Here is a 22,487-nt window from a genome sequence, read left to right as displayed (position 1 = left end):
ATGACACTAAGGCAAAAATGGTATTTGATGCTCGATTGACCATGCAAAGCATATCCGATGGGCACAATACTTTTCCTACGCCTTTACCTAGGTGGTATTGAAATGTTCTCAAAGAGGCACACCCATCCGATAAGTACTTGGTCAGATAACATACCTAAGGGCGTGTTTTTTTGTGGGTGTGTATATCACTACCGGAAAAACATTATATAATGCGTGATCCACCATGCAAAGCATATCCGATGGTGGTAATACTTTGCACGCACTTGAACCTAGTTGAAACGGACTTGCATGCAAACTGGAGCCCCCATCCGATAAGTACTTGTTTGAATAACACACCTAGGACCGTGTTTTTTTATGGTTGTGCATGACACTAGGGTAAAAACTGTGTTTTATGCTTGATCGACAATGCAAAGCATATCTGATGGGCACAATATTTTGCACACACCTTCAACTAGGTGTAGTTGACTGACATACAAAATGGCACGCCCATCCCATAAGTGCTTGATCGGATAACATACCTAGCAGCATGTTTTTTTACGGATGTGCATGACACGAGCAAAAATAGTATTTAATGCTCGATCCACCATGCAAAGGATATCTGATGGGCACAACACTTTCCCTATGCCTCAATCTAGGTGGTATTGAAATGTTCTCCAAGAGGTACACCCATCCGACATGTACTTGGTCAAATAACATACCTAAGGGCATGTTTTTTGGTGGATGTGCATATCACTACGGAAAAACGGTGGATAATGCGTGATTGACCACGCAAACCATATCCGATGGTCACAATAATTTGCATGCACCTCAAACTAGTTGAAAAAAACTTGTGTGCAAAGTGGAGCCCCTATCTGAGAAGTACTTGTTTGAATAACACACCTAGGACCGTGTTTTTTTATGGTTGTGCATGACACTAAGGCAAAAATGGTGTTTTATGCTTGATCGACAATGCAAAGCATATCCGATGGGCACAATACTTTGCACACACCTTCAAATAGGTGGAATTAACTTACATGCAAAGTGGCGCATCCATCCCATAAGTACCTGATCGGATAACATACCTAGCAGCGTGTTTTTTTACAAATGTGCATGACACTAGAGCAAAAATGGTATTTAATGCTCGATCAACAATGCAAAGGATATCAGATGGGCACAATACTTTTCCTATGCCTCAACCTAGGTGGTATTGACATGTTCTCAAAGAGGCACACCAATCAGATAAGTACTTGGTTGAATAACACACCTAAGAGCGTGGTTTTTACGGATGTGCATATCACTAGGGGAAAAACGATGTATAACGCGTGATCGACCATGCAAAGCATATACGATGGTCACAATACTTTGCACACAGCTCAAACTAGTTGAAACGCACTTGAATGCAAAGTGGAGCCCCCATCTAAGAAGTACTTGTTTGAATAACACACCTAGGACCGTGTTTTTTTATGGTTGTGCATGACACTAAGGCGAAAACGGTGTTTTATGCTTGATCGACAATGCAAAGCATATCCGATGGGCACAATACTTTGCACACACCTTCAACTAGGTGGAATTAACTTACATGCAAAGTGGCATTCCCATCGCATAAGTACTTGATCGAATAACACACCTAGGAGTGTGTTTTTTTACGGATGTGCATGACACTAAGGCAAAAATCGTATTTAATGCTCGATCGACCATGCAAAGCATATCCGATGGGCACAATACTTTTCATATGCTTAACCTAGGTGGTATTGAAATGTTCTCAAAGAGGCACACCGATCCGATAAGTACTCGGTCAGATAACATACGTAAAGGCATGTTTTTTTGCAGATGTGCATATCACTACCGGAAAAACGTTGTATAATGCATAATCGGCCATGCAAAGCATATCCCATGGTGACAATACTTTGCACGCATCTCAACCTAGTTGAAACAAACTTGCATGCAAAGTGGAGCCCCCATCCGATAAGTACTTATTTGATTAAGATGCCTAGGACCGCGTTTTTTTATGGTTGTGCATGACACTATGATAAAAACGGTGTTTTATGCTTGATCGGCAATGCAAAGCATATACGATGGGCACAATACTTTGCATACACCTTCAACTAAGGGTAATTAACTTACATGCAAAGTGGGATTCCCATCGCATAAGTACTTGATCGAATAACACACCTAGCAGTGTGTTTTTTTGCAGATGTGCATATCATGGGGAAAAACGGTGTTTAATGCATGATCGGCCATGCAAAGCATATGTGATGGTCACAATACTTTGAACGAACCTCAACCTAGTTGAAACCATCTTGCGTGCAAAGTGGAGCCCCCATCTGAGAAGTACTTATTTGAATAACACACCTAGGACGTGTTTTTTTATGGTTGTGCATGACACTAAAACAAAAACAGTGTTTTATGGTTCATTTACAATGCAAAGCATATCCAATGGGCACAATACTTTGCATACACGTTCAACTAGGTGGAATTGACTTACATGCAATGTGGCGCATCCATCCGATAAGTACTTGATCGGATAATATACCTAGCATTGTGTTTTTTTACGGATGTGCATGACACTAGAGTAAAAATAGTATCTAATGCTCGATCGACCATGCAAAGGATATCCGATTGGAACAATACTTTTCCTATGCCTTAACCTAGGTGGTATTGACATGTTCAAAAAGAGGCACACCCATCAGATAAGTGCTTGGTTGGATAACACACCTAAGGGCCTGTTTTTTTACGGATGTGCATATCACTAGGGGAAAAACGGTGTATAATGCATGATCGACCATGCAAATCATATCCAATGGTCACAATACTTTACACGCATCTCAACTTAGTTGAAAGATACTTGCGTGCAAAGTGGAGCCCCCATCTGATAATTACTTGTTTGAATAACACACCTAGGACCGTGTTTTTTATGGTTGTGCATTACACTAAGGCAAAAACAGTGTTTTATGCTTGATCCACATTGCAAAGCATATGTGATGGGCACAATACTTTGCACACACCTTCAAATAGGTGGAATTGACTTACATGCAAAGTGGTATTCCCATCGCATAAGTACTTGATCGGATAACACACCTAGCAGCGTGTTTTTTTACGGATGTGCATGACACTAAGGCTAAAATGGTATTTAATGCTCGATCGACTGTGCAAAGCATACCCGATGGGCACAATAATTTTCCTTCGCCTTAACCTAGGTGGTATTAAAATGTTCTCAAAGAGGCACACCCATCCCATAAGTACTTGGTTAGATAACATGCCTAAGGGAGTGTTTTTTTGCAGATGTGCATATCACTACGGGAAAAACATTGTATAATGTATGATCGACCATGCAAAGCATATCTGATGGTGATAATACTTTGCATGCACCTCAACCTAGGTTAAATGGACTTGTGTGCAAAGTGGAGCCCCCATCCCATAAGTACTTGTTTGAATAACACACCTAGGACCGTGGCTTTTTATGGTTATGCATGACACCAAGGCAAAAACGGTGTTTTATGCTTGATCGACAATGCAAAGCATATCTGATGGGCACAATAATTTGCACACACCTTCAACTAGGTGGAATTGACTTACATGCAAAGTGGAATTCCCATCGCGTAAGTACTTGATCAGATAACACACCTAGCAGCGTGTTTTTTTACGGATGTGCATGACACTAATGCAAAAATGATATTTAATGCTCGATCGACCATGGAAAGCATATCCCATGGGCACAATACTTTTCCTATGCCTTAACCTAGGTGGTATTGAAATGTTCTCAAAGGGGCACACCCATCTGATAAGTACTTGGTCAGATAACATACCTAAAGGTGTGTTTTTTTGCGAATGTGCATATCACTACCAGAAAAACGTTATATAATGCGTGATCGACCATGCAAAGCATATCCGATGGTGTCAATAATTTGCATGCACCTCAACCTAGTTGAAACAAACTTGTGTACAAAGTGGAGCCCCCATCCGATAAGTACTTGTTTAAATAACACACCTAGGGCCGTGTTTTTTTATGGTTGTGCATGACACTAAGGCGAAAATAGTGTTTTATGCTTGATCGACAATGCAAAGCATATCCCATGGGCACAATACTTTGCACACACCTGCAACAAGGTGGAATTGACTTACATGCAAACTGGCATTCCCATCGCATAAGTACTTGATCGGATAACACACCTAGCAACGTGTTTTTTTAGGGATGTGCATGACACTAAGGCAAAAATGGTATTTAATGCTCGATCGACCATGCAAAGCATATTCGATGGGCACAATACTTTTTCTACGCCTTAACCTAGGTGGTATTGAAATGTTCTCAAAGAGACATACCCATCCGATAAGTACTTTTCAAAGCAAATCCCATGGGCACAATACTTTTCCTACGCCTTAAGCTAGGTGTGTTTTTTTGTGGATGTGCATATCACTACGGGAGAAACGGTAGATAATGCGTGATTGACCATGCAAAGCATATCTAATGGTCACAATAATTTGCACGCACCTCAAACCAGTTGAAACAAAATTGTGTGCAAAGTGGAGCCCCTATCTAAGAAGTACTTGTTTGAATAACACACCTAGGACCGTGTTTTTTTATGGTTGTGCATGACACTAAGGCAAAAACGGTGTTTTATGCTTGATCGACAATGCAAAGCATATCCGATGGGCACAATACTTTGCACACACTTTCAACTAGGTGGAATTAACTTGCATGCAAAGTGGCGCGTCCATCCCATAAGTACTTGACCGGATAACATACCTAGCATCATGTTTTTATACGGATGTGCATGACACTAGAGAAAAAAATGGTATTTAATGCTCGATCGACATTGCAAAGGATATCCGATGGGCACAATACTTTTCCTATGCTTCAACCTAGGTGGTGTTGACATGTTCACAAAGAGGCACACAGATCAGATAAGTACTTAGTTGCATAACACACCTAAGGGCGTGTTTTTTACGAATGTGCATATCACTAGGGAAAAAATGGTGTATAATGCGTGATCGACCATACAAAGCATATCCGATGGTCACAATACTTTTCACACACCTCAAACTTGTTGAAATGCACTTTCATGCAAAGTGGAGCCCCAATCTGAGAAGTACTTGTTTGAATGACATACCTAGGACAGTGTTTTTTTATGGTTGTGCTTGACACTAAGGCAAAAATGGTATTTTATGCTTGATCGACAATGCAAAGCATATCCGATGGGCACAATACTTTGTATACATCTTCAACTAGGTGGAATTGACTGACATGCAAAGAGCATTCCCATCGCATAAGTATTTGATCGGATAACACACCTAGCAGCGTGTTTTTTTGCGGATGTGAATATCAATGCATGATCGGCCATGCAAATCATATCCGATGGTCACAATACTTTGAACGAACCTCAACCTAGTTGAAACCATCTTGCGTGCAAAGTGGAGCCCCCATCTGAGAAGTACTTGTTTGAATAACACACCTAGGACATGTTTTTTTATGGTTGTACATGACACTAAAACAAAAACGGTGTTTTATGCTTCATCGACAATGCAAAGCATATCCAATCGGCACAATACTTTGCACACACATTCAACTAGGTGGAATTGACTTGCATGCAATGTGGCACGTCCATCACATAAGTACTTGATCGGATAACATACCTGGCATCGTGTTTTTTTACGGATGTGCATGACACTAGAGCAAAAATAGTATTTAATGCTCGATCGACCATGCAAAGGATATGCGATGGGCACAATACTTTTCCTATGCCTCAACCTAGGTGGTATTGACATGTTCTAAAAGAGGCAGACCCATCAGATAAGTACTTGGTTGGATAAGACACCTAAGGGCCTTTTTTTTACGGATGTGCATATCACTAGGGGAAAAACGGTGTATAATGCATGATCGACCATGAAAATCATATCCAATGGTCACAATACTTTGCAGGCACCTTGAAAGATACTTGCGTGCAAAGTGGAGCCCCCATCTGATAAGTACTTGTTTGAATAATACACATAGGACCGTGTTTTTTATGGTTGTGCATTACACTAAGGCAAAAACAGTGTTTTATGCTTGATCCAAAATGCAAAGCATATGTGATGGGCACAATACTTTGCACACACCGTCAAATAGGTGTAATTGACTTACATGCAAAGTGGTATTCCCATTGCATAAGTACTTGATCGGATAACACACCTAGCAGCGTGTTTTTTTACAGATGTGCATGACACTAAGGCTAAAATGGTATTTAATGCTCGATCGACTGTGCAAAGCATATCCGATGGGCACAATACTTTTCCTTCACCTTAACCTAGGTGTTATTAAAATGTTCTCAAAGAGGCACACCCATCTGATAAGTACTTGGTCAGATAACATGCCTAAGGGAGTGTTTTTTTGCAGATGTGCATATCACTATGGGAAAAACATTATATAATGTATGATCGACCATGCAAAGCATATTCGATGGTGATAATACTTTGCACGCACCTCAACCTAGTTGAAACGGACTTGTGTGCAAAGTGGAGCCCCCATCCCATAAGCACTTGTTTGAATAACACACCTAGGACCGTGGCTTTTTATGGTTATGCATGACAGGTGACAATACTTTGCACGCACCTCAACCTAGTTGAAACGGACTTGTGTGCAAAGTGGAGCCCCCATCCCATAAGTACTTGTTTGAATAACACACCTAGGACCGTGTGTTTTTACTTGTGTGCAAAGTGGAGCCCCCAACCTAGCAGCGTGCTTTTTTACGAATGTGCATGACACTCACGCAAAAATGGTATTTAATGCTCGATCGACCATGCAAAGCATATCCGATGGGACAATATTTTTCCTATGCCTTAACCTAGGTGGTATTGAAATGTTCTCAAAGAGGCACACCCATCCGATAAGTACTTGGTCAGATAACATACCTAAGGGCGTGTTTTTTTGCAGATGTGCATATCACTACCAGAAAAATGTTGTATAATGTGTGATCGACCATGCAAAGCATATCCAATGGTGTCAATACTTTGCACGCACCTCAACCTAGTTGAAACAGACTTGTGTACAAACTGGATCCCCCATCCATAAGTACTTGTTTGAATAACACACCTAAGACCGTGTTTTTTTATGGTTGTGCATGACACTAAGGAAAAAACGATGTTTTAAGATTGATCGACAATGCAAAGCATATCCAATGGGCACAATACTTTGCACACACTTGCAACTAGGTGGAATTGAATTACCTGCAAAATGGCATTCCCATTGCATAAGTACCTAATTGGATAACACACCTAGCAGCGTGTTTTTTTACGGATGTGCATGACACTAAGGCAAAAATGGTATTTAATGCTCGATCGACCATGCAAAGCATATCCGATGGGCACAATACTTTTCCTATGCCTTAAGCTAGGTGGTATTGAAATGTTCTCAAAGAGGCACACCCATCCGATCAGTACTTGGTCAGATAACATACCTAAGGGCGTGTTTTTTTACGGATGTGCATATCACTACCAGAAAAATGTTGTATAATGTGTGATCGACCATGCAAAGCATATCCGATGGTGTCAATACTTTGCACGCACCTCAACCTAGTTGAAAGAGACTTGTGTACAAAGTGGATCCCCCATACCATAAGTACTTCTTTGAATAACACATCTAGGACCGTGTTTTTCTATGGTTGTGCATGACACTAAGGCAAAAACGGTGTTTTATGCTTGATCGACAATGCAAAGCATATCCGATGGGCACAATAATTTGCACACACCTTCAACTACGTGGAATTGACTTACGTGCAAAGTGGCATTCCCATCGCATAAGTACTTGATCGTATAACACACCTAGCAGCGTGTTTTTTTATGAATGTGCATGACACTAAGGCAAAAATGGTATTTAATGCTCGATCGACCATGCAAAGAATATCCGATGGGCACAACACTTTTCCTATGCCTTAACCTAGGTGTTATTGAAATGTTCTCAAAGGGGCACACCCATCCGATAAGTACTTGGTCAGATAACATACCTAAGGGCGTGTTTTTTTTTGTGGATGTGCATATCACGACCGGAAAAACATTGTATAATGCGTGATCGACCATGAAAAGCATATCCGATGGTATCAATACTTTGTACGCACCTCAACCTAGTTGAAAGAGACTTGCATACAAAAGTGGATCCCCCATCACATAAGTACTTGTTTGAATAACACACCTAGGACCGTGGTTTATTATGTTTGGGCATGACACTAAGGCAAAAACGGTGTTTTATGCTTGATTGACAATGCAAAGCATATTCGATGGGCAAAATACTTTGCACAAACCTTCAACTAGGTGGACTTGACTTACATGCAAAGTGGCATCCCCATCGCATAAGTACTTGATCGGATAACACACCTAGCAGCATGTTTTTTTACGGATGTGCATGACACTAAGGCATAAATGGTATTTAATGCTCGATCGACCATGCAAAGCATAGCTGATGGGCACAATACTTTTGCTACACCTCAAGGTAGGTGGTATTGAAATGTTCTCAAAGAGGCACACCCATCCGATAAGTACTTGGTCAAATAACATACCTAAGGGCGTGTTTTTTTGCGGATGTGCATATCACTACAGAAAAATGTTATATAATGCGTAATAGACCATGCAAAGCATATCTGATGGTGAGAATACTTTGCACTCATCTGAACCTAGTTGAAAAAGACTTGCATGGAAAGTGGAGCCCCCATCTGATAAGTACTTGTTTGATTAACACACCTAGGACCGTGTTTTTTTAGGGTTGTGCATGACACTAAGGCAAAGACGGTGTTTTATGCTTGATCGACAATGCAAAGCATATCCGATGGGCACAAAAATTTGCACACACCTTCAACTATGTGGAATTGACTTACATGCAAAGTGGCATTCCCATCGCATAAGTACTTGATCGGATAACACACCTAGCAGCGTGTTTTTTTATGGATGTGCATGACACTAAGGCAAAAATGGTATTTAATGCTCGATCGACCATGCAAAGCATATCCCATGGGCACAATACTTTTCCTATGCCTTAACCTAGGTGTTATTGAAATGTTCTCAAAGGGGCACACCCATCCGATAAGTACTTGGTCATATAACATACCTAAGGGCATGTTTTTTTGGAGATGTGCATATCACTACCGGAAAAACATTGTATAATGCGTGATTGATTATGCAAAGCATATCCGATGGTGACAATACTTTGCATGCACCTCAACCTAGTTGAAAAGGACTTGCGTGCAAAGTGGAGCCCCCATCCGATAAGTACTTGTTTGAATAACACACCTAGGACCGTGTTTTTTTATGGTTGTGCATGACAATAAGGCAAAAATGGTATTTAATGGTCGATCAACAATGCAAAGCATATCCGATGGGCACAATACTTTGCCCACACTTTCAACTAGGTGGAATTGACTTACATGCAAAGTGGCACGCCCATCCCATATGTGGGGGTTAAAGGTGATTGTGCCTTTACCCCAGTTATGTACAATACTCAAACGCATATATAAATGAATGAAAAAGAAGATTAGGGTGGTTCTACACCCACCAAAACTTGTGGCTCTCTGTCTCTCTCTCTCTCCTTCTTCCGTTCTTGCTTCCGTTGAGACTGGTATTAGAGCCCGGGTGATCTAGCTGAGCGTGCATGAATGCTTGAAGCTCAGCAGCTCTGTGGGAGGAAGGAGAAGCTCTGTGGGAAGCTTTGTGGGTGACTTTACTTGCATTCGAGTGTGCAGAGACCTTGGAGGAACCTTGGAAAAGTTACTTTGGCTTTGCGAAGTGGTTTTGAGAGCCTGTTAAGTGGTTTGAAAGAAAAAGTCGTTTTTTGAGCTTTTCCCTGTTCTGTAGACTCTGCATTGACTTGTAGAGGCAACTATTGCTTGCTTTTGGTGTCCACTTCACTTCAGGAGCTTGGAAACACCTTCATTCTTGAATCTGGGATCATTTCATTGGATTTCTGACTCACTATGTCAGTTCCTGCGTTTTTTGCTCGGGTATTGGAACTCAAGTTTGAAGCAACCATTTGTAGATTTATTAGTTCCGGTGGACTCAAGAGGTCCTAAAACTTCTAAATTGCTCATCATTCGTACTCCGATGGAGTTTACAAATAGCTATGTTTCCAAAAACGTTTTTCCGTCCGTGTGTTGGACCTAGTGATTGAGACCACGGTTTCCAAAACCGTCTATCCCATTGCGTTCCGGATGCCCAAAAACGCCTCCTTCTCAGTTCTTGTGTAATTCAGTGGAGGATTTTCAGAGTTATAGATCTCTGTGTATTCGATTTCGTCTCTCTGTTATGCATTTTTCATTCTAAGGTTTTGAATCTTAGATTTATGCCACATGGCAGTGGATAAGTGTTGACTCCCATTTCTCACTCATCGGTTGGGATTTTGGAGTTCTGGTAGAAGAGAGATATTTGCAGATTTTCTTGCTGAGTCCGATTATGCAATGGCGCCCATGTTTTGAGGCATCTCAGGTTCTATTTTCAGTAGCGCTCATTACCGTGGGACTATGATTTCTTGAGCATACCTTATGCAGATCACTCTGGTTGCAGTTTGAGCAGTGTGCGCTCATTTCTGGTATGCATTGGGTTGCAGTGGATGATTTATAGGCCATTTGGATGCATTGCAGTCCTTATTAGATGCACTGATAGGCCCAAATTGCCTTGTGGGATGCTAATTTTATGGACGCTTTGCACATGGATGCTATTTTATGCTGAGGGACAGCTTTGACACATTGCAGGTGATGCACTGATAGTGCTATGCTCTCTTGGATGAGATATTATTGATGCATATGCCAGTGGATGGTGTTTATGCTTGAGTCATTTGGCACTTATTGGCATTTTCTTTTGGGCCAGATTTGCTCATATGGATGCATAGTATATGCACATGAGTCAGATGCATCTTTTGATGCTTTGAGCTTTGAGTTTTGGTGATATTTCACTCTATTGTGGCATACACATTTGGGTGCACCTAGCATTTGGTGTGATTCTCTCTTGCAAGCACTAGCATTTGGGATTTTGCATCATTTGCATCATGGCGTCCTCTTCCATGTCTGAAAAGGAGTTTTTCAACATTAAAAAGTTTGATGGGACAAACTTTTCTTTGTGGAAAGAACAAATAAGGGATGTGCTTATTCAAAAGAAGCAGATTAAACTCTTGGCAGGGATTGAAGCTAAGCCTGCAAATATGTCTAAGGATGATTGGAATGAGTTGGATGCATTAGCAAAGTCTACTATTAGACTTCATCTTGCAGAGTCAGATTATTTCACAGTAGTAAATGAGCAGACTATGGAAGATTTATGGAAGAAACTGTGCGCCACTTATGAGAAAGAAACTGCCTCTAATAAAGTTTACCTCATGAAGAGGTTGTTTGAGCTGCAGATGAAGGAAGGGGTCTCCATTGCTTCTCACTTGAATGAATTCAATATTATTTTCAGCCAGCTTCAGGCTCAGAAGATGAATTTTGATGCGGAGACTAAGGCAATATTTCTCTTATGTTCATTGCCATCCTCATGGGATACCTTCTGTACAACTGTCAATAACTCTGCACCTGGTGGAGTACTGAAATTTGATGATGTTGTGGGTAGCTTGTTGGCCGAGGAGATTAGACAGAAGTCTATGGATGGCAACAAGCAGGATGCAGCCTTAAATGTGCAAAGGGGCAGATCACAGTTCCGGGGGAAGTCCCAAGAAAGAGGGAAGTCTCGTAGCAAATCCAGGGCATGAAACATTGAGTGTTACCATTGTGGCAAGAAGGGCCATATGAAAAAGGATTGCTAAAGCAAAAAAAAAAGGGCAAAAGGATAAGAAAAAGAATGCAAATTGGGATGCAAATCAAAAGGAAGAGAGTCCAAGGGAGGACAAAGGAAAAGTGAAGATCGAGGAGATCAATGCAGTCACACATGATAGTGACAATGATGTTCTCTTCATGTTTAGTTTATCTGCAGAGTTGCTTACCACTTCAGATGATGCATATTCCCAGGATTGGATTTTGGATTCTGGTGCTTCATTCCATGTTACTCCCCATAGGGAATGGTTCTCCACTTATGACAGTAAGAAGACAGGTTGTGTGCATCTTGGAAATGACTATGCATGTGACATAGTGGGAGCAGGTGACATAAAGTTTTCTTTTGCAAATGGGTCTGCATTTATTTTGAAACATGTGAGACATGTGCCTAAGTTGACCAAGAGTCTTACTTCAGTGGGTCAGCTAGATGATGCTGGTTTTCACACCACTTTTGGCTTTCAGAGTTGGAAAATTCAAAAGGGCTCTATGCTTTTGGCCAGGGGTGCCAAGTGTGGGACTTTGTATCCCTCACATGTATCAGGGGTATTTGATCATGTTGTTGCAATAACCGAGCAGCCAAGCACTTCTTTGTGGCATTGCAGGTTGGGGCACATGAGCCAGAATGGAATGAAACTCTTATGCCGTTTGGGTTATGTACTGCATTTGAGTTTCTCTGATTTTGAATTTTGTGAGCATTGTCTCTATGGGAAGCAGACTAAATCAGCCCATAAAAGAAGGGGAAAGAAAGAGTTTGAAATGCTTGATTTGGTGCATTCAGATGTATGTGGTCCCATGCCTACATGATCATTAGGTGGGGCTGAATACTATGTGACATTCATTGATGATGCAACTAGGAAAGTGTGGGCTTATGCTATAGCTCGGAAGAGTGATGTGTTCCAGGTATTTCAAAAATGGCTGGCCTTGGTTGAGAATTAGCCAGGTAGAACGCTTAAATGCCTACGGACTGACAATGGTGGAGAGTATCTCTCTCATGACTTTCACCATTTCTATGATATATATGGGATTAAGAGGGAGCTCACATCTCCTCGTACTCCAGAGCAAAATCCAGTTTGCAGAAAAGATGAACCGTACCATTCAAGAAAGGTTGCAATGCATGCTTTCCAATGCAAGTCTTTCTGGTGGTTTTTGGGCTGAGGCAATGAAAACTGCAGTGCATGTGATCAATAGATCACCTAGTAAGAGTTTGGATGGTGGTATTCCTGAAGAGGCATGGAGTGGCAAGAAACCCTCTTACTCTCATTTGCATATATTTGGGTGTGAGGCATATGCACATGTGCCAAAAGAGCTTCGAAACAAGCTAGATCCTAAGTCTAGGAAATGCATCTTTCTGGGTTATGGTGAAAGTCGAGAGATGGGCTATCGTCTCTGGGATCCAGAAGCAAAGAAGATCATATGTAGCCATGATGTGGTCTTCAATGAGAAGAAGATGCATAAGGCACCCATGAGGGATGTGGAAATGAGGAGAATCACTTTCCAGGATGTGAATCCACCTGCATATGTTGATAGACAGCAAGCTGTCCATGCACCAAATGTGGAAGAAATGGTACCACCAAGTACTCCCATAGGTATACAATCAAGGGTAGATGATGGATCATCTATTGGTGGAAATGATGAGCCAAATGTGGCTGATATGCAAATGGGACAACAAGCTGAAATGCCCTTGAGAAGATCATCTAGAGTGTCTAGACCACCTGATAGGTTTGTTCCAGGGGTAGACTATGTGATGCTTACTGATTGCGGGGAGCCTTCTTGCTACAAAGAGGCTATGATGCGTGAGGATCAACGCAAGTGGGAGTATGCTATGCAATCAGAGATGAGTTCACTTATGAAGAATAACACTTGGGACTTGGTTTCTTTGCCACATGGAAAGAAAGCATTGCCATGTAAATGGGTCTACAAAATGAAGGTCACAGGTGATGATGTGCCTAGGTACAAGGCCCGTTTGGTCGCTAAAGGGTTCAAGCAAGAGAAGGGTGTGGACTTTGATGAGATATTCTCTCTGGTTGTGAAGATGACCACACTTAGATGCATGCTTGGACTAGTGGCATTAGAGGATATGGAGCTTATGCAGATGGATGTCAAGACAGCTTTCTTGCATGGGGATTTGCATGAGGAAATTTACATGGTGCAGTCAGAAGGCTTTGAAGAAAAGGGCAAAGAGCATTTAGTTTGCAAGCTGAAGAAGAGTCTCTATGGTCTTAAGCAAGCGCCTAGAGAATGGTATCAGAAGTTTGATGCTTTCATTCGGTCCTAGGGTTTTAGAAGGAGTGAAATTGATCACTGCCTCTACACTAAAAGGGCTAAGGATAATAGCCTGATAATCTTGGCACTATATGTGGATGATATGCTATTGGCTAGCAAGAATACTTATGAGCTAGATGCATTAAAGGCCAGGCCTTTGATATGAAGGATTTGGGACTTGCAGGTCATATTCTTGGTATGCACATCACACGTGATCGGAGTAGGAAACTCCTTTGGCTTTCACAAAAAGAGTATGTTACAAAAGTATTGCAGCATTTCAATATGGAGGGGGGGAAGGCAGTGAGTACTCCATTGCCTCCATATGTGAAACTGAGTCATACAGATAGTCCCAAATCAGATGAGGAGACGGCCATGATGGCCAAGGTTCCTTATGCATCAGCAATTGGGAGTCTTATGTAAGCTATGATAGCTACTAGACCAGACATTGCATTTGCAGTGGGAGTTGTTAGCCGGTATATGGCTAATCCAAGAAAGAGGCATTGGGAGGCAGTTAAGTGCATCATGAGGTACATGAAAGGTACCAAGGAGATGTGCATTTGCTTTGGTAAAGGAGACATGCGTGTACTTGGGTACACAGATTCAGACTATGCAGGGCATGTGGATAGTAGGAGATCCACTTCTGGTTATGTGTTCACCTTTGTAGGTGGTGCAGTGTCATGGATGTCTCGCGCACAGAAGTGTGTTGCTTTGTCTACCACAGAGGCTAAGTATGTTGCAGCCACAGAGGGTTGCAAGGAGGCTATATGGCTTGATCGGCTAGTGGGAGTTTTGGGGATTCATACAGGTGTACCGACATTGCATAGTGATTCCATGAGTGCTATTCAGCTAGCACGGAATCCGGTCTTTCATGCAAAGACCAAACACATTGAGGTCAAGTACCATTTCATCAGGGAGGTACTTGAGGACAAGCGCATAGAGCTTGTCAAGGTTCATACAGATGATAACCCTGCAGATATGCTACGAAGAGTCTACCAAGTCAGCAGTTTGAGTATTGTCATGTATTGATGGGCATTGGATAGTATGCTCATTGGTTATTCTCCCTTAAAGGCACATTGTCCTTTAAGTGGGAGGTTGTGGGGGTTAAAGATCACTGTGCCTTTACCCCGGTTATGTACAATACTCAAACACATATATAAATAATGAAAAAGAAGATTAGGGTGGTTCTGCACCCACCAAAACTTGTGGCTCTCTGTCTCTCTCTCTCTCCTTCTTCCATTCTTGCTTCCGTTGAGAGCACTCTCACCATAAGTGCTTGATCGGATAACATACCTAGCAGCATGTTTTTTTACGGATGTGCATGACACTAGAGTAATAATAGTATTTAATGCCCGATCGACCATGCAAAGGATATCTGATGGGCACAACACTTTTCCTATGCCTCAACCTTGGTGGTATTGAAATGTTCTCAAAGAGGCACACACATCCGATAAGTACTTGGTCAAATAACATACCTAAGGGTGTGTTTTTTTGTGGATGTGCATATCACTATGGGAAAAACGGTAGATAACGCGTGATTGACCATGCAAAGTGTATCTGATGGTCACAATAACTTGCATGCACCTCAACCTAGTTGAAACAAACTTGTGTGGAAAGTGGAGCCCCTATTTGAGAAGTGCTTGTTTGAATAACACACCTAGGACCATGTTTTTTTATGGTTGTGCATGACACTAAGGCAAAAACGGTGTTTTATGCTTGATCGACAATGCAAAGCATATCCAATGGGCACAATACTTTGCACACACCTTCAACTAGGTGGAATTAACTTACATGCAAAGTGACGCATCCATCCCATAAGTACTTGACCGGATAACATACCTAGTAGTGTGTTTTTTTACGGATGTGCATGACACTAAAGCAAGAATGATATTTAATGCTCGATCGACAATGCAAAGGATATCCGATGGGCACAATACTTCTTCTATGCCTCAACGTAGGTGGTATTCACATGTTCACAAAGAGGCACACAGATCAGATAAGTAATTGGTTGGATAACACACCTAAGGGCATGTTTTTTACGGATGTGCATATCACTAGGGAAAAACGGAGTATAATGTGTGATCGACCATGTAAAGCATATCAGATGGTCACAATACTTTGCACGCACCTCAAACTAGTTGAAACGCACTTGCATGCAAAGTGGAGCCCCCATCTGAGAAGTACTTGTTTGAATAACACACCTAGGACGGTGTTTCTTTACGTTTGTGCATGACACTAAGGCAAAAACGGTATTTTATGCTTGATCGACAATGCAAATCATATCCGATGGGCACAATACTTTGCATACACCTTGAACTAGGTGGAATTGACTTACATGCAAAGTGGCATTCCCATCGCATAAGTACTTGATCGGATAACACATCTAGCAGCGTGTTTTTTTGTGGATGTGCAAATCACTAGGGAAAAAATAGTGTTTAATGTGTGATCAGTCATGCAAAGCATATCCGATGGTCATAATACTTTGAACAAAACTCAACCGAGTTGAAACCATCTTGCGTGGAAAGTGGAGCCCACATCTGAGAAGTACTTGTTTGAATAACACACCTAGGATGTGTTTTTTTATGGTTGTGCATGACACTAAAACAAAAACAATGTTTTATGCTTCATCGACAATGCAAAGCATATCCAATGGGCACAATGCTTTGCACACACATTCAACTAGGTGGAATTGACTTACATGCAAGGTGGTGCGTCCATCCCATAAGTACTTGATCGGATAATAAACCTAGCATTGTGTTTTTTTACGGATGTGCATGACACTAGAGCAAAAATAGTATTTAATGCTCGATCGACCATGCAGAGGATATTCTATGGGCACAATACTTTTCCTATGCCTCAACCTACATGGTATTGACATGTTCTAAAAGAGGCAGACCCATCAGATAAGTACTTGGTTGGATAACACACCTAAGGGCCTGTTTTTTTATGGATGTGCATATCACTAGGGAAAAAAGGGTGTATAATGCATGATCGACCATGCAAATCATATCCAATGGTCACAATACTCTACAGGCACCTCAAATTAGTTGAAAGATACTTGTGTGCAAAGTGGAGCCCCCATCTGATAAGTACTTGTTTGAATAGCACACCTAGGACCGTGTTTTTAATGGTTGTGCATTACACTAAGGTAAAAACGGTGTTTTATGCTTGATCCACAATGCAAAGCATATGTGATGGGCACAATACTTTGCACACACCTTCAACTAGGTGGAATTGCATTAGATGCAAAGTGGCATTTCCATCGCATAAGTACTTGATCATATAACACACCTAGCAGCGTGTTTTTTTACGAATGTGCATGACACAAAGGCAAAAATGGTATTTAATGCTCGATCAACCATGCAAAGGATATTCGATGGACACAATAATTTTCCTATGCCTTAACCTAGGTGGTATTGAAATGTTCTCAAAGAGGCACACCCATCCGATAAGTACTTGGTCAGATAACATACCTAAGGGCGTGTTTTTTTGCAGATGTGCATATCACTATCGGAAAAACGTTGTATAATGCGTAATCGACCATGCAGAGCATATCCGATGGTGACAATACTTTGCATGCATCTAACCTAGTTGAAACAGACTTGCGTGCAAAGTTGAGCCCCCATCCAATAAGTAATTTTTTGATTAACACACCTAGCACCATGTTTTTTTATGGTTGTGCATGACACTAAGGCAAAAACACTGTTTTATGCTTGATCGACAATGCAAAGCATATCCGATGGGCACAATACTTTGCACACACCTTCAACTAGGTGGAATTGACTTACATGCAATGTGGCATTCCCATCGCATAAGTACTTGATCGGATAACACACCTAGCAGTGTGTTTTTTTACGGATGTGCATGACACTAACACAAAAATGGTATTTAATGCTCGATCGACCATCCAAAGCAGATTCGATGGGCACAATACTTTTCCTACGCCTTAACCTAGGTGGTTTTCAAATGTTTTAAAGAGGCACACCCATCCAATAAGTACTTGGTCAGATAACATGCCTAAGGGCGTGTTTTTTTGCAGATGTGCATATCACTACCGGAAAAACATTGTATAATGCGTGATCGACCATGCACAGCATAACCAATGGTGTCAATACTTTGCACGCACCTCAACCTAGTTGAAACAGACTTGTGTACAAAGTGGATCCCCCATCCGATAAGTACTTGTTTGAATAACACACCTAGGGCCGTGTTTTTTTATGATTGTGCATGACACTAAGGCGAAAACGCTGTTTTATGCTTGATCGACAATGCAATGCATATCTTATGGGCACAATACTTTGCACACACCTTCAACTATGTGGAATCGACTTACATGCAAAGTGGCATTCCCATCACATAAGTACTTGATCAGATAACACACCTAGCAGCATGTTTTTTTAGGGATGTGCATGACACTAAGGCAAAAATAGTATTCAATGCTCGATCGACCAGGCAAAGCATATTGGATGGGCAAAATAATTTTCCTACACCTTAACCTAGGTGGTATTGAAATATTCTCAAAGAGGCACACCCATCCGATAAGTACTTGGTCAGATAACATACCTAAGGGCGTGTTTTTTTACGGATGTGCATATCACTACAGGAAAATGTTGTATAATGCATAATCGACCATGTAGACCATATTCGATGGTGACAATGCTTTGTACACATATCAACCTAGTTGAAACGGACTTGCGTGCAAAGTGGAGCCCCCATCCGATAAGTACTTATTTGATTAACACACCTAGGACCGTGTTTTTTTATGGTTGTGCATGACACTAAGGCAAAAGCGGTGTGTTATGCTTGATCGACAATGCAAAGCATATCCGATGGGCACAATAATTTGCACACACCTTCAACTACATAGAATTGACTTACATGCAAAGTGGCATTCCCATCGCATAAGTAATTGATCGAATAACATACCTAGGAGCGTGTTTTTTTACGGATGTGCATGACACTAAGGCAAAAATGGTATTTAATGCTCGATCGACCATGCAAAGGATATCCGATGGGCACAATAATTTTCCTACAGAATAACCTAGGTGCTATTGAAATGTTATCAAAGGGGCACACCCATCCGATAAGTACTTGGTCGGATAACATACCTAAGGGCGTGTTTTTTTGCAGGTGTGCATATCACTACCGGAAAAACGTTGTATAATGCGTGATCGACCATGCAAAGCATATCCGATGGTGACAATACTTTGCATGCACCTCAACCTAGTTGAAAAGGACTTGGGTGCAAATTGGAGCCCCCATCCGATAAGTACTTGTTTGAATAACACACCTAGGACCGTGTTTTTTTATGGTTGTGCATGACACTAAGGCAAAAATGGTATTCAATGCTCGATCGACCATGCAAAGCATATCCGATGGGCACAATACTTTGCACACACCTTCAAATAGGTGGAATTGACTTACATGCAAAGTGGCACGCCCATACCATAAGTGCTCGATCGGATAACATACCTAGCAGCATGTTTTTTTACAGATGTGCATGACACTAGAGCAAAAATAGTATTTAATGCTCGATCGACCATGCAAAGGATATCCGATGGGCACAACACTTTTACTAAACCTCAACCTAGGTGGTATTGAAATGTTCTCAAAGAGGCACACCCATCCGATAAGTACTTGGTCAAATAACATACCTAAGGATGTGTTTTTTTGTGCATGTGCATATCACTTCGGGAAAAATGGTGGATAATGCATGATTGACCATGCAAAGCATATTCGATGGTCACAATAATTTGCACACACCTCAAACTACTTTAAATGGACTTGTGTGCAAAGTGGAGCCCCTATCTGAGAAGTACTTGGTTGAATAACACACCTAGGACCGTGTTTTTTTATGGTGGTGCATGACACTAAGGCAAAAACGGTGTTTTATGCTTGATCGACAATGCAAAGCATATCCGATGGGCACAATACCTTGCATACACCTTCAACTAGGTGTAATTAAGTTACATGCAAAGTGGTGCATCCATCCCATAAGTACTTGACCGGATAACATACCTAGCAGCGTGTTATTTTACGGATGTGCATGACACTAGAGCAAAAGTGGTATTTAATGTAAAGGATATCCGATGGGCACAATACTTTTCCTATGCATTAACCTAGGTGGTATTGACATGTTCTAAAAGAGGCACACCCATCAGATAAGTACTTGGTTTGATAACACACCTAAGGGCCTGTTTTTTTACCAATGTGCATATCACTAGGGGAAAAACGGTGTATAATGCATGATCGACCATGCAAAGCATATCCAATGGTCACAATACTTTGCACGCATCTCAACCTAGTTGAAAGCTACTTGTGTGAAAATTGTAGCACCCATCTGATAAGTACTTGTTTGAAAAACACACCTAGGACCGTGTTTTTTTATGGTTGTGCATTACACTAAGGCAAAAACAGTGTTTTATGCTTGACCCACAATGCAAAGCATATCTAATGGGCACAATACTTTGCACACACCTTCAAATAGGTGGAATTGACTGATATGCAAAGTGGCATTCCCATCGCATAAGTACTTGATCGGATAACACACCTAGCAGCGTATTTTTTTACGGATGTGCATGACACTAAGGCAAAAATGGTATTTAAAGCTCGATCGACCGTACAAAGCATATCCGATGGGCAAAATACTTTTTCTATGCCTTAACCTAGGTGGTATCTAATGTTCTCAAAGAGGCTCACCCATCCGATAAGTACTTGGTCAGATAACATGCCTAAGGGCGTGTTTTTTTGCAGATGTGCATATCCCTACGGGAAAAACATTGTATAATGTGTGATCGACCATGCAAAGCATATCTGATGGTGACAATACTTTGCATGCACCTCAACCTAGGCTAAACAGACTTGCATGCAAAGTGGATCCCCCATCCCATAAGTACTTGTTGGAATAACACACCTAGGATCGTGTTTTTTTATGGTTGTGCATGACACTAAGGCAAAAACGGTGTTTTAAGCTTGATCGACAATGAAAAGCATATCCAATGGGCACAATACTTTGCACACACCTTCAACTAGGTGGAATTGACTTACATGCAAAGTGGCATTCCCATCGCATAAGTACTTGATCGGAGAACACACCTAGCAGTGTGTTTTTTTACGGATGTGCATGACACAGGCAAAAATGGTATTTAATGCTCGATCGACCATGCAAAGCATATCCGATGGGCACAATACTTTTCCTATGCCTTAAGCTAGGTTGTATTGAAATGTTCTTAAAGAGGCATACCCATACGATAAGTACTTGGTCAGATAACATACCTAAGGGCGTGTTTTTTGGCAGATGTGCATGTCACTACCGGAAAAACATTGTATAATGCGTGATTGAGCATGCAAAGCATATCCGATGGTGACAATACTTTGCACGCACCTCAAACCAGTTGAAAGAGGCTTGTGTACAAAGTGGAACCCCCATTCGATAAGTACTTGTTTGAATAACACTCCTAGGGCCGTGTTTTTTTATGGTTGTGCATGACACTAAGGCGAAAATGGTGTTTTATCTTTGATCTACAATGCAAAGAACATCCTATGGGCACAATACTTTGCACACATTTTCAACTAGGTGGAATTGACTTACATGCAAAGTGGCATTACCATCGCATAAGTACTTGATCGGATAACACACCTAGTAGCATGTTTTTTTACGGATGTGCATGACACTAAGGCAAAAATGGTATTTAATGCTCGATCGACCATGCAAAGCATATTCGATGGGCATAATAATTTTCATATGCCTTAACCTAGGTGGTATTGAAATGTTCTCAAAGAGGCACACCTATCCGATAAGTACTTGGTCAGATAACATACCTAAGGGCGTGTTTTTTTGCGGATGTGCATATCACTATCGGAAAAACGTTGTATAATGCATAATCGACCATGCAGAGCATATCCGATGGTGACAATACTTTGCATGCATCTCAACCTAGTTGAAAGGGACTTGCGTGCAAAGTGGAGCCCCATCCGATAAATACTTTTTTTGATTAACACACCTAGGACCATGTTTTTTTATGGTTGTGCATGACACTAAGGCAAAAACGGTGTTTTATGCTTGATCGACAATGCAAAGCATATCCAATGGGCACAATACTTTGCACACAACTTCAACTAGCTTGAACTGGCTTACATGCAATGTGGCATTCCCATCGCATAAGTACTTGATCAGATACCACACCTAGCAGCGTGTTTTTTTACGGATGTGCATGACACTAAGGCAAAAATGGTATTTAATGCTCGATCGACCATGCAAAGGATATCCGATGGGCACAATACTTTTCCTACACCTTAACCTAGGTGTTATTGAAATGTTCTCAAAGGGGCACACATATCCAATAAGTACTTCGTCAGATAACATACCTAAGGGCGTGTTTTTTTGCGGATGTGCATATCACTATAGGAAAAGCATTGTATAATGCGTGACCGACCATGCAAATCATATCCGATGGTGACAATACTTTGCATGCACGTTAACCTATTTTAAAAGGA

This window comes from Dipteris shenzhenensis, chromosome 14 (assembly GCF_047967505.1).
Source record: "Dipteris shenzhenensis isolate YYH24624 ecotype China chromosome 14, Dip_SZ_1.0, whole genome shotgun sequence".
NCBI lineage: Eukaryota > Viridiplantae > Streptophyta > Polypodiopsida > Gleicheniales > Dipteridaceae > Dipteris > Dipteris shenzhenensis.
Note: the sequence above shows the minus strand (reverse complement) of the source record.